Below are 12,012 nucleotides of genomic sequence, written 5' to 3'. Positions count from 1 at the left end.
GATGGCATGGTTGCAGATTTCTTCGATGCGCGCTAAATTTTCCTGGAATTGTTGATATCTTATGTTTAAGGCGGTTACGTCTATGCGTATTGCCATTTTCCATGTTGCCTTCGTTTGCTGTAGTTGTCCGATTTTCTCATAATATATGCCGGGTTCGGCAGTGAACGCTGTCATCTCGTACGGTGGCTGCTCCGATATCGTTTCCTTTGCGAGGTGTAGGATGATAGCTAGCCTGTAATATGAATATGTTCCTGGAGGTGTTCTATTTATCTTTTATTTTATGCTGACTTTATCTGTCAGCAAGTGTCATTTCTTTTTTACGTAGCGCGTTTTTGCGTTAGTCTACTGCTATTCTTCGTGCAGTATCTAACGCTCCTATATTGTGAAGTTAAATTATAAGTGCTAAAATGAGGTGCTTCAGGTGCAATCGTTTCTTCGCACCGTCCACGTGCGATGCCTGTTTACGCACATATTGGTTGCGTGTGGCTCAGGCTCCCCGCGCCACTGAGGAGCCAGCGTCGCCAGATTCGCCGCCTCCGACTTACGAGGAGGCGGTTCAGGGGTACATGCTGATCTTTCCTTTACGGATAACCCTAGACGTGGCCACCGGGCGGAGGGAGGTCTCCCTCGTGCGGCGGAATAATTCTTAGGTAAGTACTGTTAACTTTCGTCTCTCTCTTTTTTTTTTTTTTTTTGCTTATCCTGCTTTTGCTTTGCCGTGTGTGCTTTTATTCTTCGACTAGCGCTTTCAATCGGTTCGCGTGAACACGTAGCATCTTTCGCTTGATTTTAATTGTGTAGTTTACGTCGTTATGCTTTTCTAAGATAACATATGGTCCTACCCATTGCGAGTCGAGCTTCTTTGAGCGTCCTCGTCGTATTGTTTCATCGTAAAGTAGCACTTTATCGCCTACTTTAAAAGTTGCTTTATTGATCTTTTTATCGAAATGTAATTTCGATTTTGCTTTTTCATCTTTCGTATTTTCCCTCGCGACTTGATTCGTTGCGCGGATCCGTTCGCGTAGTTCTTTTGCGTAATCGTCATACGAATATGTTAGTTTCGGCGGTTTTGTTAGGGCCGTTGGTAGGTCAGGTCGGTGCCCGTAAACTAATTCGAATGGCGTGAAACCGGTAGTAGAGTGTGGCGTAGTGTTATACGTAAACATCGCGTAAGGGAGCCATTCGTCCCAATCAGTTTGATCTTCGTTAATATAATGCCTCAAGTATTCGGCTAGAGTACGGTGCGATCTTTCCAGTGCCCCGTTACTCTCAGGGTGATACGCCGTTGTTTGTATCTTCTCAATTTTCAATAGTTTGCACGTGTTCTTGAATATTTCGCTTGTAAAGTTCGTGCCCTGATCTGTGAGAATCTTTTCTGGAATTCCGTGTTCTAACACGATTTTTGTTACGAATACTTTGGCGATGGTCCTGGCTTCTTGATTTTCGATCGGTATCGCCTTACTAAATTTCGTTAAATTATCCTGAAACGTCAGAATATATTTGTTTCCTTGATTTGTGACCGTAAGCGGACCGACGATGTCGAGGGCGCATTTTTCAAACGGTCGTTCCGGCGTGTCTGTGATTACCATTGGCATCTTCGTTTTTCTACTTAGCTTGTTTTTTTGGCAGTGTTCGCATCTGCCTATGTAATTTTCGACATCCCTCGTTATACCTTTCCAATCGTGTTGTAGTCGGATTCGGTCTAACGTTCGTACGACTCCTTGGTGCCCTCCGATAGGCGAGTCGTGATACTCATATAATATCTGTTTCTTTTCCTCCTCCGAGTATTCTCGAGGTGTATCTTCTTCTTCTTGCTGTGTCACATGCACAGCTGACGCTTCTGTTATCGGGTTTCTACTCAATGCGTCGGCGTTCAGATTACTCTTGCCGGACTTGTGTATGATTTCATAATCGTACTCTTCTAATTTAAGCCTCCATCTAATTAGTCTTGAACCGGGGTCGGTGACATTGAACAGCCAGATCAATGGCTTATGATCAGTTATTATTTTAAATCTGACGCCATAAAGATAGGGTCGAAAATGCTTGACTGCCCATACGATGGCTAGCAGTTCTTTTTCCGTTGTGTTGTAATTCTGTTCCGCTTTACATAGTACTCGGCTGGCGTACGCTATCGGTCGGTCTTCGCCGACTGTTCCCTGTGATAGGACAGCTCCGATTGCGAAATCGGACGCGTCGGTCGTCACTATAAATTCTTTATTAAAGTCGGGATAATTCAACACTGGCGCGGTTGTTAATTTTTCCTTTAATAATTCAAACGCGTTCTGTTGCTCTACTGACCAAGTGAACTTTTCTCCTTTTCTGGTGAGCTTGGTCAATGGCTTAGCTATCTTCGAAAAATTTTTTATGAATTTTCGATAGTACCCGGCTAGGCCTATAAATGACTGTACATCTTTCACTCTTTTAGGGGTCGGAAATTCTTTGACGGCTATTAATTTCGACGGATCCGGCAAGATCCCTTTTTCAGAAATCACGTGACCCAGATATACGACTTCTTTGCGTAGAAATGCACATTTGCTCGGTTTCAACTTTAAGTTGTATTTTCGAAGTCTGATTAGCACCGCGATTATTCGTTTGATATGTTCCATTAGTGTCGCTCCGTATATGACGATGTCGTCGATATAGGCGAAACATCTCAGCCCTAGTAGTCCGGCCAGCACCGCGTACATTAGTCGCTGGAATGCTGCCGGTGCGTTTTTCAAACCGAATGGCATGCGATTGAATTCAAAGTGCCCATCCGGGGTGGAGAAAGCTGTTTTACTTTTATGTTTTTTGTGCATAGGAATTTGGTGATACCCCGAGGCCAAATCTAGCACGGTGAAATATTTCGCGTTACCTAACTGGTCTAGTATATCAGTTATGTTCGGCATGGGGAAAGATTCTCCCAAGGTGAGATCGTTTAGTTTTCGAAAGTCGATAACCACGCGAAATTGCACTTTTCCGGATGCGTCCGGTTTTTTAAGAACGACTATTATCGGCGCGTTCCAATTACTCGTGCTTGGGCTGATTATGCCATCCTCGAGCATCTTTTCTATTTGTTTTTTCACCTCGGCCTTATGCTTCTCGGGTAACCGATAAGGTCTCACATTCACGGGCGCGCTACCCGGCCGAGTATTTATCTCGTGCTCTATTGCGGTAGTCGCGCTTAAATGGTCGCCGTCTATGTAGAATACGTCAAAGTAATCATCACATATTTGTTCTACGGCTGCTCGCTCTTCTGCATTTAAATGGTCGAGCTGTACTTGCTCGCGTACTTTCTTTTGTCGTTCGGCGACGGTCTCGCGCTCGTCGCTCGCGCGTAATGAGAGAACGTCCGCGGTGTCGGGCGGCGGCAAGTCTTCTAGGGTTACATACGGAGTGATTATCTCCACCGGCTTGTCCGTCACATTCAACACGCTAATCGGACACTTAAATTCGACGGGCTGCACTAGGCAATGCCCGATAAAAACTCCTGGGGCGGGTTCGCCGCTTCTCACTATGCCGACACGATTATGATCAGTGACGGCTTCCACGATTGTTTCGCTGTGAGGCGGAAGTCTTACCTTGCGGAAAGGTCGTAGCTTAAAAGAAGTCGAGCCGATTTTTAATCGTTTTTTCGAGTTTGAGATATCCGCTTTGTGCTTGGTGAGGAAATCGTTTCCTAAGATGCCTTGGTATTCGATTGGAAAGTCATCTTTCACCACATACATCGTATGGCGAATCTTTTTATCTCTGAGGTTCACAGTGGCGTTTATTTTCCCAATCGTATGAATTTGGTGTCCGGTTACGCCTACTAACGCTAACCGTTCTTCCTTTACCATTGTTTTTTCCTTTTAAATTTCCTACTTTTATTAACGTGAGGGTTGCGCCTGAGTCTAGTAACAGGTCCATTTCCCCCTTCTCTGCCTCCTGCACGGGCAGTGTCACTAAGTCTAGCGGTCCTTCCTCATGCTTCTTACTTATCTGTGCAACTCGATAAGTCTCGGCGGCGCGCGCTTTGCTTCTCTTGGGCTTCTCATCCTCCTCGCTGCTGCTGCGGGAGGATGCCTCTTCGCTAGATTCCTGCGTCTTTGTCTTTCTGACAGTACTCACGGGCGTTTTCTTAACTGCTTCCGTTTTCGTTCGGCGCGGTCGCTCGGCTTTCGGTCGTCCGTTTAACGACCAGCACTCGTCGCGCTTGTGCCCTGCCTTCTTGCAATACGAGCACTCTATCGTGTTAATGCTAGACTTCTCGGCTTTCGGCAATGCATATCTGTTTGCGTGACGGCTCGTACGGCAATCTCGCGCGTAATGACCGTTTTTTCCGCACTTGTGGCATTCTACCGTTTTCCCTGCGGTTCGCGCATTTATCGCGGGATATTTATTCTTTGCCGTTGCCGGTGCGTTCCGCGGGGAGGGGCCTTTAACTCTCTCTCCTCCGCGCTGGCGCCTGTTATCGCTTCTTGCAGGCTCTGGTATCGCTGCGCTCTCACTAACAATTTTATGTCATCATGTAATCCAATTTGAAAATTATGCAGCGCTTGAATTTTGATATTATCTAGTATGGCCTTTTGCTGTTCTTGCGTATGACCTTTGCCCTCTTCCATTGCTTCGTAAAGCTCGCGGGCTAATTTCTCGACGCGCCTACCGAAGTCTTGCGCGCTCTCGCCTGGCTTTTGCGTTAACGAATTAAATTCGAGCTGCAGATGCGTCATGCAGCGTTTCCCTAGATATTCTGACTCGAGCTCGCGCTTCAATTGGTCAAAATCGCGTATGTCGCGTGTATCGAAGTCCGTCATTGCCTTCCCTTTAAATTTCGTGCACAGAATAGCTTCGAGTAGCATCGACTCGTAGGTCGGCTGGATATTCTTCATTGCATACGTGCTCGCGTTTACGAATTCACGGACACGTTCGCGCGACTCGCCGTTAATCTCGGGTATCATTGCTCGTGCCTCTTTAAGGCTGAGGTACCCGTTAACTAGACCCGGTTGATTCCGGACGTCGCTATGCGTTCGTCCATATGTGACATCTAAAGGGCCCTGACTACGTACGCGGCGGTCTCGCGTGTCGGGATCAAGTGATAGCCGCTCCTGTCGACTATAAGATTCGCGCGTGGCGGATTCCATCCTGCCCTGTAACTCGCGAAAAGCGCGAAGAAGTTCGGCCGATCAGTCGAATTCCGCAGCCTCGACGCGGTCCATGCGTTCTTGCATGTCGCGCATTAAATTTACTAAATCGGTTATCACTGCGTCCGGGGCTCTCAATTCTCGTTGCGTCGGCTCCGGGACTCGATTTTGCTCGTGTGTCGCCGGTCGCCTGACGAGTGGCCTATTTTGCGCCATTTCGGCGTCGCCTTGTTCGGTCACCCTGGCTGGGTCCGTATTTTCCTCGCGGTTCTCTCGGGTAGGAGTCGCGTTTCCTGTATGACTCATCCCGGCCTCCGCGGAATTCTCGTCGGGAACGAATATACTGCTGTCGTACGACGTGAGAGAAAATTCGCCTCGTTGTGACGCGTGGCTTGGCGCGTCGTCGGAGACGTCTGTGAGTGAGTCTGTCTGGTCGTTATCGCGATTTGCGTGTTCGCCTACTACACTCGCGTCTACCTCGTCGAACGGAAATTCGCGTTCTACAATGACGTTCGGAGATAGCACGGGCGCTTCTCCTTCGGCAAAACGTGACTCTAAATTCAAGCGGACTTGGTCTAGTCCGTCGGCGGGCCGGTCTGACCCTTCGCTTTCGGCGGGCCGGTTTAACCCTTCGCTTTCGGCGGGCCGGTTTAACCCTTCGCCTGCGGATCGCGTCGCGCGCACGGGATTCTCGAGGTTACGCGCGGCGCGTTGCGCGGACTTGCTATGTATAAATGATGCTTGCGGGACGGGCGGCTGTCGGTTCGGGTCGTCCGACATTTACTTAACGCTCGCGGTTACATAAATTTTCGCACTTACAATATCGCCGCGAATCGCATGTTGCTGCTTGGCTGCTTCGCCTTGCTCCGCCTGATCGGTCCGTCGGGCCGCTTCGCTGCTTGGCTGCGTCCCTGCGTGATCGCTGCGTCCCTGCCGCGCTGCTACGCTGCTTCGCTGTGTCTCTGCGTCGCTCGGAGTCGGTGATTCCGTGCGGTAGGTCGTGGCCGTCTCAGGTGTCACTTCTGCACTCGCGGCTGCTACCGTCTTTTCGCTCGGGTCTCGGCTGGCTTTTCCTCTCCGGGATATGTTGCCACCGATTGTTAATCGAACTCGTTCTTGTTTCAGATGCGTGGTTCTTCGGCAGTCCGGTCCTTCCTGGCGAATCGATGGAGCAGATCCCACCGCTGCCACCAATTTGTTAGCCGTTTTGTCGGCTAAAAGGGATCGGGCTCCGTTCGCGATATGAAGGATGAAGGAAGGCGTTATATTGAACCACTTTAATAAATTGAGTTGCCTTACACGAGTGTCCTTATTACAAGTTCCACTTCGCGTTTCGTTTATAGATAACTCGCAGGTGACTTGACGCGACAGCTTGATGGTTTCAGACCGACTGACTGATTGTTCGATTCGGCCGTCTTACATCGGTTTCCGGTTGCTACCTCGGGATCGCCCGCGGTAGCATTAACCTCTATGGTCAGCGCTCGGCGCTGACCTTCGCGTCAGCGATATTGGTCCTCGTGGATGGACCTTGCTCTCTACGTTTCGTCGCTGGGGTCGAGTTTCTTTAACGCTTGGCAACTCGGTTGCCAAGGGCGTTGTGCGCTCACAACAGATTCAATCAATTATGACTTACATAAGCAATGTCAATGACGAGATCTTCGTTATATATATTATTTTGGCATTGTTATTATTGCTAAACATTCTTTTATTATCATATTTTATTTTGTCGAGTAGAGACAGAGGTTATAGTAACCTTTACATTAACATAGCTCTGCCGAATGAGCAGATTTGACATTTATCTTTTTAAAGTAAATAATATTTAATATACCTATTTTTTTGATAACGATTTATTTGTTAAATCACAAATGTAACTCTTACAAACGGGTTATATATATATATTTTGCGTGGTATAATATATGCGTAATGCGTAGCGAACGTAGATATAAGTTTCGTGACTTGCCAAAGCGCAAATAACTTCATTTTATTTGTAACCATTGCATGAATGAGTCATCTGACGTGAAATCAGCTGATAACGCTGAAATTTCATAATTATAATAAATTTTACTTAAAGTTAATAGAAATAGATTCAGTGTAGTCTAATAACCGAGCATATAATGTTTTTCCTCAAGAAAATTCATTATTTTAATATTGCAACACGCGGCTGAAAACTTTAACGTCGAAGCAACACGCTTCTAGAAACTTTGAACTCACACGTTCTAATGAACTTAGCCAATCGCCGTGCGAATTGAGTTTTACTCACATCAGTAGTCTTGTACTAATCTAAATGGAACACCCATATGTTATAATTACGAATTTTCAACTTATTTCAATTTTGGCAACACGCCGCCAGAAACTTTAACTCAGAGTTTTAGATCAACTTTGTCAATTATCGCGCGAATCGATTGTTAACCGATTGAATAGTCTTGTTAGAGTCTACATAGATTACCTATATGAAATATTTGTGGAAATACACAGTATTTCATTTTAGCAACACGCCGCCGGAAACTTTAACTCAAAGGCAACACGCCACGAGAAACTTTGATACATTCGTTCAGATGAACTTTGCTTTTAACGGCATAACTTTGATCAAACAAGTCTCAGAATGTCTATTTGGACTAATTAAAGTCATTTATACGATAATAATTTAGATTTTTCTTATTTTACAGTGGCGAAAATTGAGAATTAACCTAATGATGCCAAATTGACCATGGATATGAGTCTCAATAATTATAAAATGTAATATTCTGAAGCGCTTTTCTCAATCTTCTTATTTTTTTTATATTTTCATATATTCAAGGTCATTTATCGAAATAACGATAATTTGACACATTTCACGTTATATTTTGGTTTCTTGAGACTGTTTGAAGACATTCACGGGTTGAATGCGTTTATTTTACCTAGAATTCCTAAAAAATGGAAAGATTTAATTTGCGTTAAATACGTACCATATATTTTGTCATACTTACCTGGATACCTACCTGTTGAATCCTGTTGATCATGTAATGTCCGAGTGACACCTGAAAATAAAAAGATTAATTAATGCATGAGTGATAACGCGATATTAGATGCGATAAATGTTAATGAGCAGGGAAAACCGTACTCGATGTAAAAATGCACTGATATTGCGTAATATAAGGAAAAGGAAGAAGGGATTCATATATATTAATATATTTTATTTGAAACATTTATTTAGTCAAAAGGTTAACTGAAAACATGCAGTCGCATAAAATATTATTTCGTCGTAGTTTCCGTTACGCGAACGTCGGCAGATGCGTGTGACGTTTGATACTTCCGTATATTTCCGAGAATTGTTTACTTCTCGAGAGAATTCCGAGAAGCGCGTTAGTTCCAGTCGGCTGCATGATAGAACGAGATAGCTAGAAGATAGAACTGGCTGCTCATTGGCCAAAGTGGAAGTGGTGAGAATGAACAGCCAGCCAGACTGTAAAAGGGAGAGGATTTTCACCTCGAGGTTCTTTCCCTGTTATACTGCCATAGCGTGCGTATCTCAATCGTATAAATCGAGATTCGATGTATTATCTTAGCGTGAAAAGTAACGATCGTACATTCGTCTATGGGAAAGATTAGTTCGCGTGAGCGCGTACTTGAAATTATCTTTGGTCACAGCGAGCGATAGTTACGCGGCAATTATTTGTCAGATATTCCGACTCGTATCGTGGGATAAGACCCGGCAACGGCATTGTCGATAGCCTCATTCAGTGTACCTTGTACCAAGAATATTAAATATATCTTGTTATTGTTAAATACAATACAGATTCAATTTCAATAAATATTCCTATCCTAATAAACCGGATACATAAGCATCTTACGCGACGCGAAAGCGAGTGCGGATCCAGAGGACGAGCCATCGACGTGAAGATAGCTATCTTGGAAGGGAGGAAGCCTAATAGCCCATCGTCATTGTTCTTGACGGGCCTAAACGTTCTGTGTCAACGTTCAAAACACAGTGGCGTCGGCGACCGTTTATATTTCTTTACAAATAAATTTTTTCCAATTAGAGACCACAAGTTCGGTCACAATCTAACCTTCAACTCCAGCATAACGTTGTCATATATAACACGTCATGGCATCTTATTATTATCTGAAAAAGAGGCGATTTTTACGCGCACAAAAAGAGGCTAAAAGTGATAGCAGTCAAGTATTTATAGAAGATGAAGAATTCGTGCAGGAGAAAGAATTAGTGGACTCGAGTGAAATTAAGAAAGATATTTTAAATACTACTGACTTAGATTTTAATGACTCTCATACAGCTGTTCATACAAGTACGAATATAGATACTAACATAACAGAAATTTTACCTTTAACTCTGTCAGATAAATTAAAATATTGGGCATTTTCTAATATAACTATCTTAACTAATAAATGTATTTCCGAATTGTTAAACATATTACGCAGTGAAAGTCACGTTAATCTTCCTTGCAGAGCGGAAACTTTTTTAAACACGTGTCATGTTCGTTTTACACAGATTATGACAACAAAAAGAGGTAATGAAGGCTCTTACATTTATATTGGTATTGAAAAAGCACTTAAGAAAAGGATAGATAAAAACATTTATAAAGAAAAGAAATACGTATATTTGTAAATATTGATGGCGTTCCTCTATTTAAATATTCGCGACAACAATTCTGGCCAATTCTTATACAAGTTTTTCATCATTAACTATCACAGTGATTCTGCAATTGTTGCAATATATTGCGGAGACTTAAAACCAGCTTCCGTCGAAGAATTTTTAAGTGATTTTATACAAGAAGCTATTGTTTTAACAAAAAATGGAATTATTATAGGCTCTTCAAAATATGAATTTGAAATAGTAGCTTTTGTGTGCGACACACCAGCAAGATCGTATATAAAATGTTGCAAAGGTCACAATGGTTTTTATGGTTGCGAACGTTGCGAAACAAAAGGTATAACAACAGGAAGAAATACACGAGAGTAGGTAAGCTAGGCCGGTTCTAACTAGGGGGCAATGAAGGGGGGGGTAAAGGGCGGGGGGGAACCGCGGGCGAGGAGGACCGCGGGAGGGGCCGCGGGAGAGAGAGAGGGGGAAACCGCGTGTTTCGGGCGCCGCGGGGGAGGGGAAGGGGGAACCGCGTTTTTCGGGCGCCGCGGGAAAGGGGGAGGGGGGAACCGCGTTTTCCGGCGCCGCGGGGTGAGGGGGTCCGCGTTTTCCGGCGCCGCGGGGCGACCGCGTTTCCGCTGCGCCGCGGGACGAGAGGGGATCCGCGTTTTCGCCGCGCCGCGGAGCGTTCGCGTTTTCGGGCGCGGCGGGGCGAGGGGACCCGCGTTCGCGTTTCGCCGCGCCGCGGAGTCCGCGTGACGTCATACGGCACGCTCGCGTTATCTCCCCCTCGTAGATGTTTCTCCCCCGTCCCCCATTCGTCTTCTCGTTCGCGCGGTGTCTCGCGCCCCCGTCCCCCCGTTTGCGCGAGTCTTCTCGTTTGCGCGGTCTCTTTCTCTCGCGCGCGGTCCCTCTCGCTCCCGGCCCCCGTTTGCGTTCTCGCTCGAGATCGCGTATCTTTTCTTCGTCAGCGATATTTAATCGTTCAGATTTTCGCGATATTTAATTTTTAATATTACATTTAAGTAAACGATAAACGAAGACAGCTTTATGACAGGAAATGGGATGAACGGTAAATGACGAGAAAAAATAATTAAAACTTTTTTAATCATATTATATATATTTATTTATCATGTAGCGCATTATACACAATAGTATCCAAAGCGTAGGCTAATAATTCGCAATCAATAATCGAATTTTTATCATAAACGTCACGCAAGATTGTAACTGCGTTACATTTATCGGTGATACCATTTTGACGTAAAATTGTTGCAAACTGTTTGAATTTTTCACTTACGCCGTGAACATTTTGACATAGTTGAAAATACACATTCTCAACGCAATGTTCTAGTTCGAACAGGAAGAGTACAGATGACGGTTTCATGTACAAGCTGGTGCCGCACGACGTCAATTTTACAATATCTGCGTCACGTATTTTAACAAGCTCCAGATCTCGAAACGTTAGCGATGATGGTGCCGATGACTGCACGAGTCGCTGTATATCTGCACGTTTTTCGATGAATGTCACCCACGTTGCATGTGGCAGAATTATCCGATTGCCTCGGTTATCGCCAATAAGTATATCCACAGAGGACATAGGTCCCGCGTTGTTTCCAACATCCAAAAATTTATACGCTGTTGATGTCAAGGCAAATCTTCTTCCCAAAATACGTGGCGTATCGAACACGTGCAAAACTGCAAAATTTGCAATTTCGCATAATTCAATGGAGCGTTATTGTTTTGAAGAACATGTCGCGACATGTCTCGCGATGATTTCATCGAACACGTGCAAAACTGCAAATAACGCCGATGTACGGCTGCTGCATTGATACAGATCAAATCACCAAAAGTCAATGGCGCGTTTTCGTGAACGTACGTGTCTCGCAATGATTTCATCGAACACGTGCAAAACTGCAAATTTTGCATGGCCGATGTACGGCGGCTGAGATGAAATTAGATATGATAAGCAAACGATGCATCATTAGTAGAATATAAAATGACGAATCTAGGGGATACGCTCAATAGTCGAAAACTGGAAGTCGTGAGTGCAACAAATGGCGTTAGCAAGAGGATCATGCAATAACATGGAGCAGGAGTTGTTGGAGCAATCCACCCTGTTAAATTCGAGGGAAGACTTTGCCGCGTGGGAGCAACGACGTCCGGGATCGGACGAGCGAAGATCGGACGAGCGAAGATCGGACGAGCGAGAGATACGATACGAGCGACGAGCGACGATACGACGGCCATGTCCAGCACAAGGAAGCGGCTGAGGGAAGCGACTCTGCAGTCGGGCGCTACGGAAACGTCGGCGGAAGTTGTGACTCTCCAGGC

At 45.1% G+C, this 12,012-nt stretch overlaps 1 long non-coding RNA gene across 2 annotated transcripts; it reads left to right on the top strand.

The window, feature by feature from the left end:
* LOC139817865 (uncharacterized) lies at window positions 1-6,400 on the top strand. Of its 2 annotated transcripts, none has more exons than XR_011733317.1 (2): window positions 1-650; window positions 6,228-6,400. It is a non-coding gene; the product is annotated as an uncharacterized lncRNA (long non-coding RNA). The 2 variants fall into 2 exon arrangements; XR_011733316.1 differs by lacking the exon at window positions 1-650 and adding an exon at window positions 4,624-5,517.
* The last annotated feature ends 5,612 nt before the right edge of the window (window positions 6,401-12,012 follow it).

The sequence above is a fragment of the Temnothorax longispinosus genome, chromosome 8, assembly GCF_030848805.1.
Source record: "Temnothorax longispinosus isolate EJ_2023e chromosome 8, Tlon_JGU_v1, whole genome shotgun sequence".
Classification (NCBI taxonomy): domain Eukaryota; kingdom Metazoa; phylum Arthropoda; class Insecta; order Hymenoptera; family Formicidae; genus Temnothorax; species Temnothorax longispinosus.
This window is presented reverse-complemented; position numbering and strand designations above follow the sequence as displayed.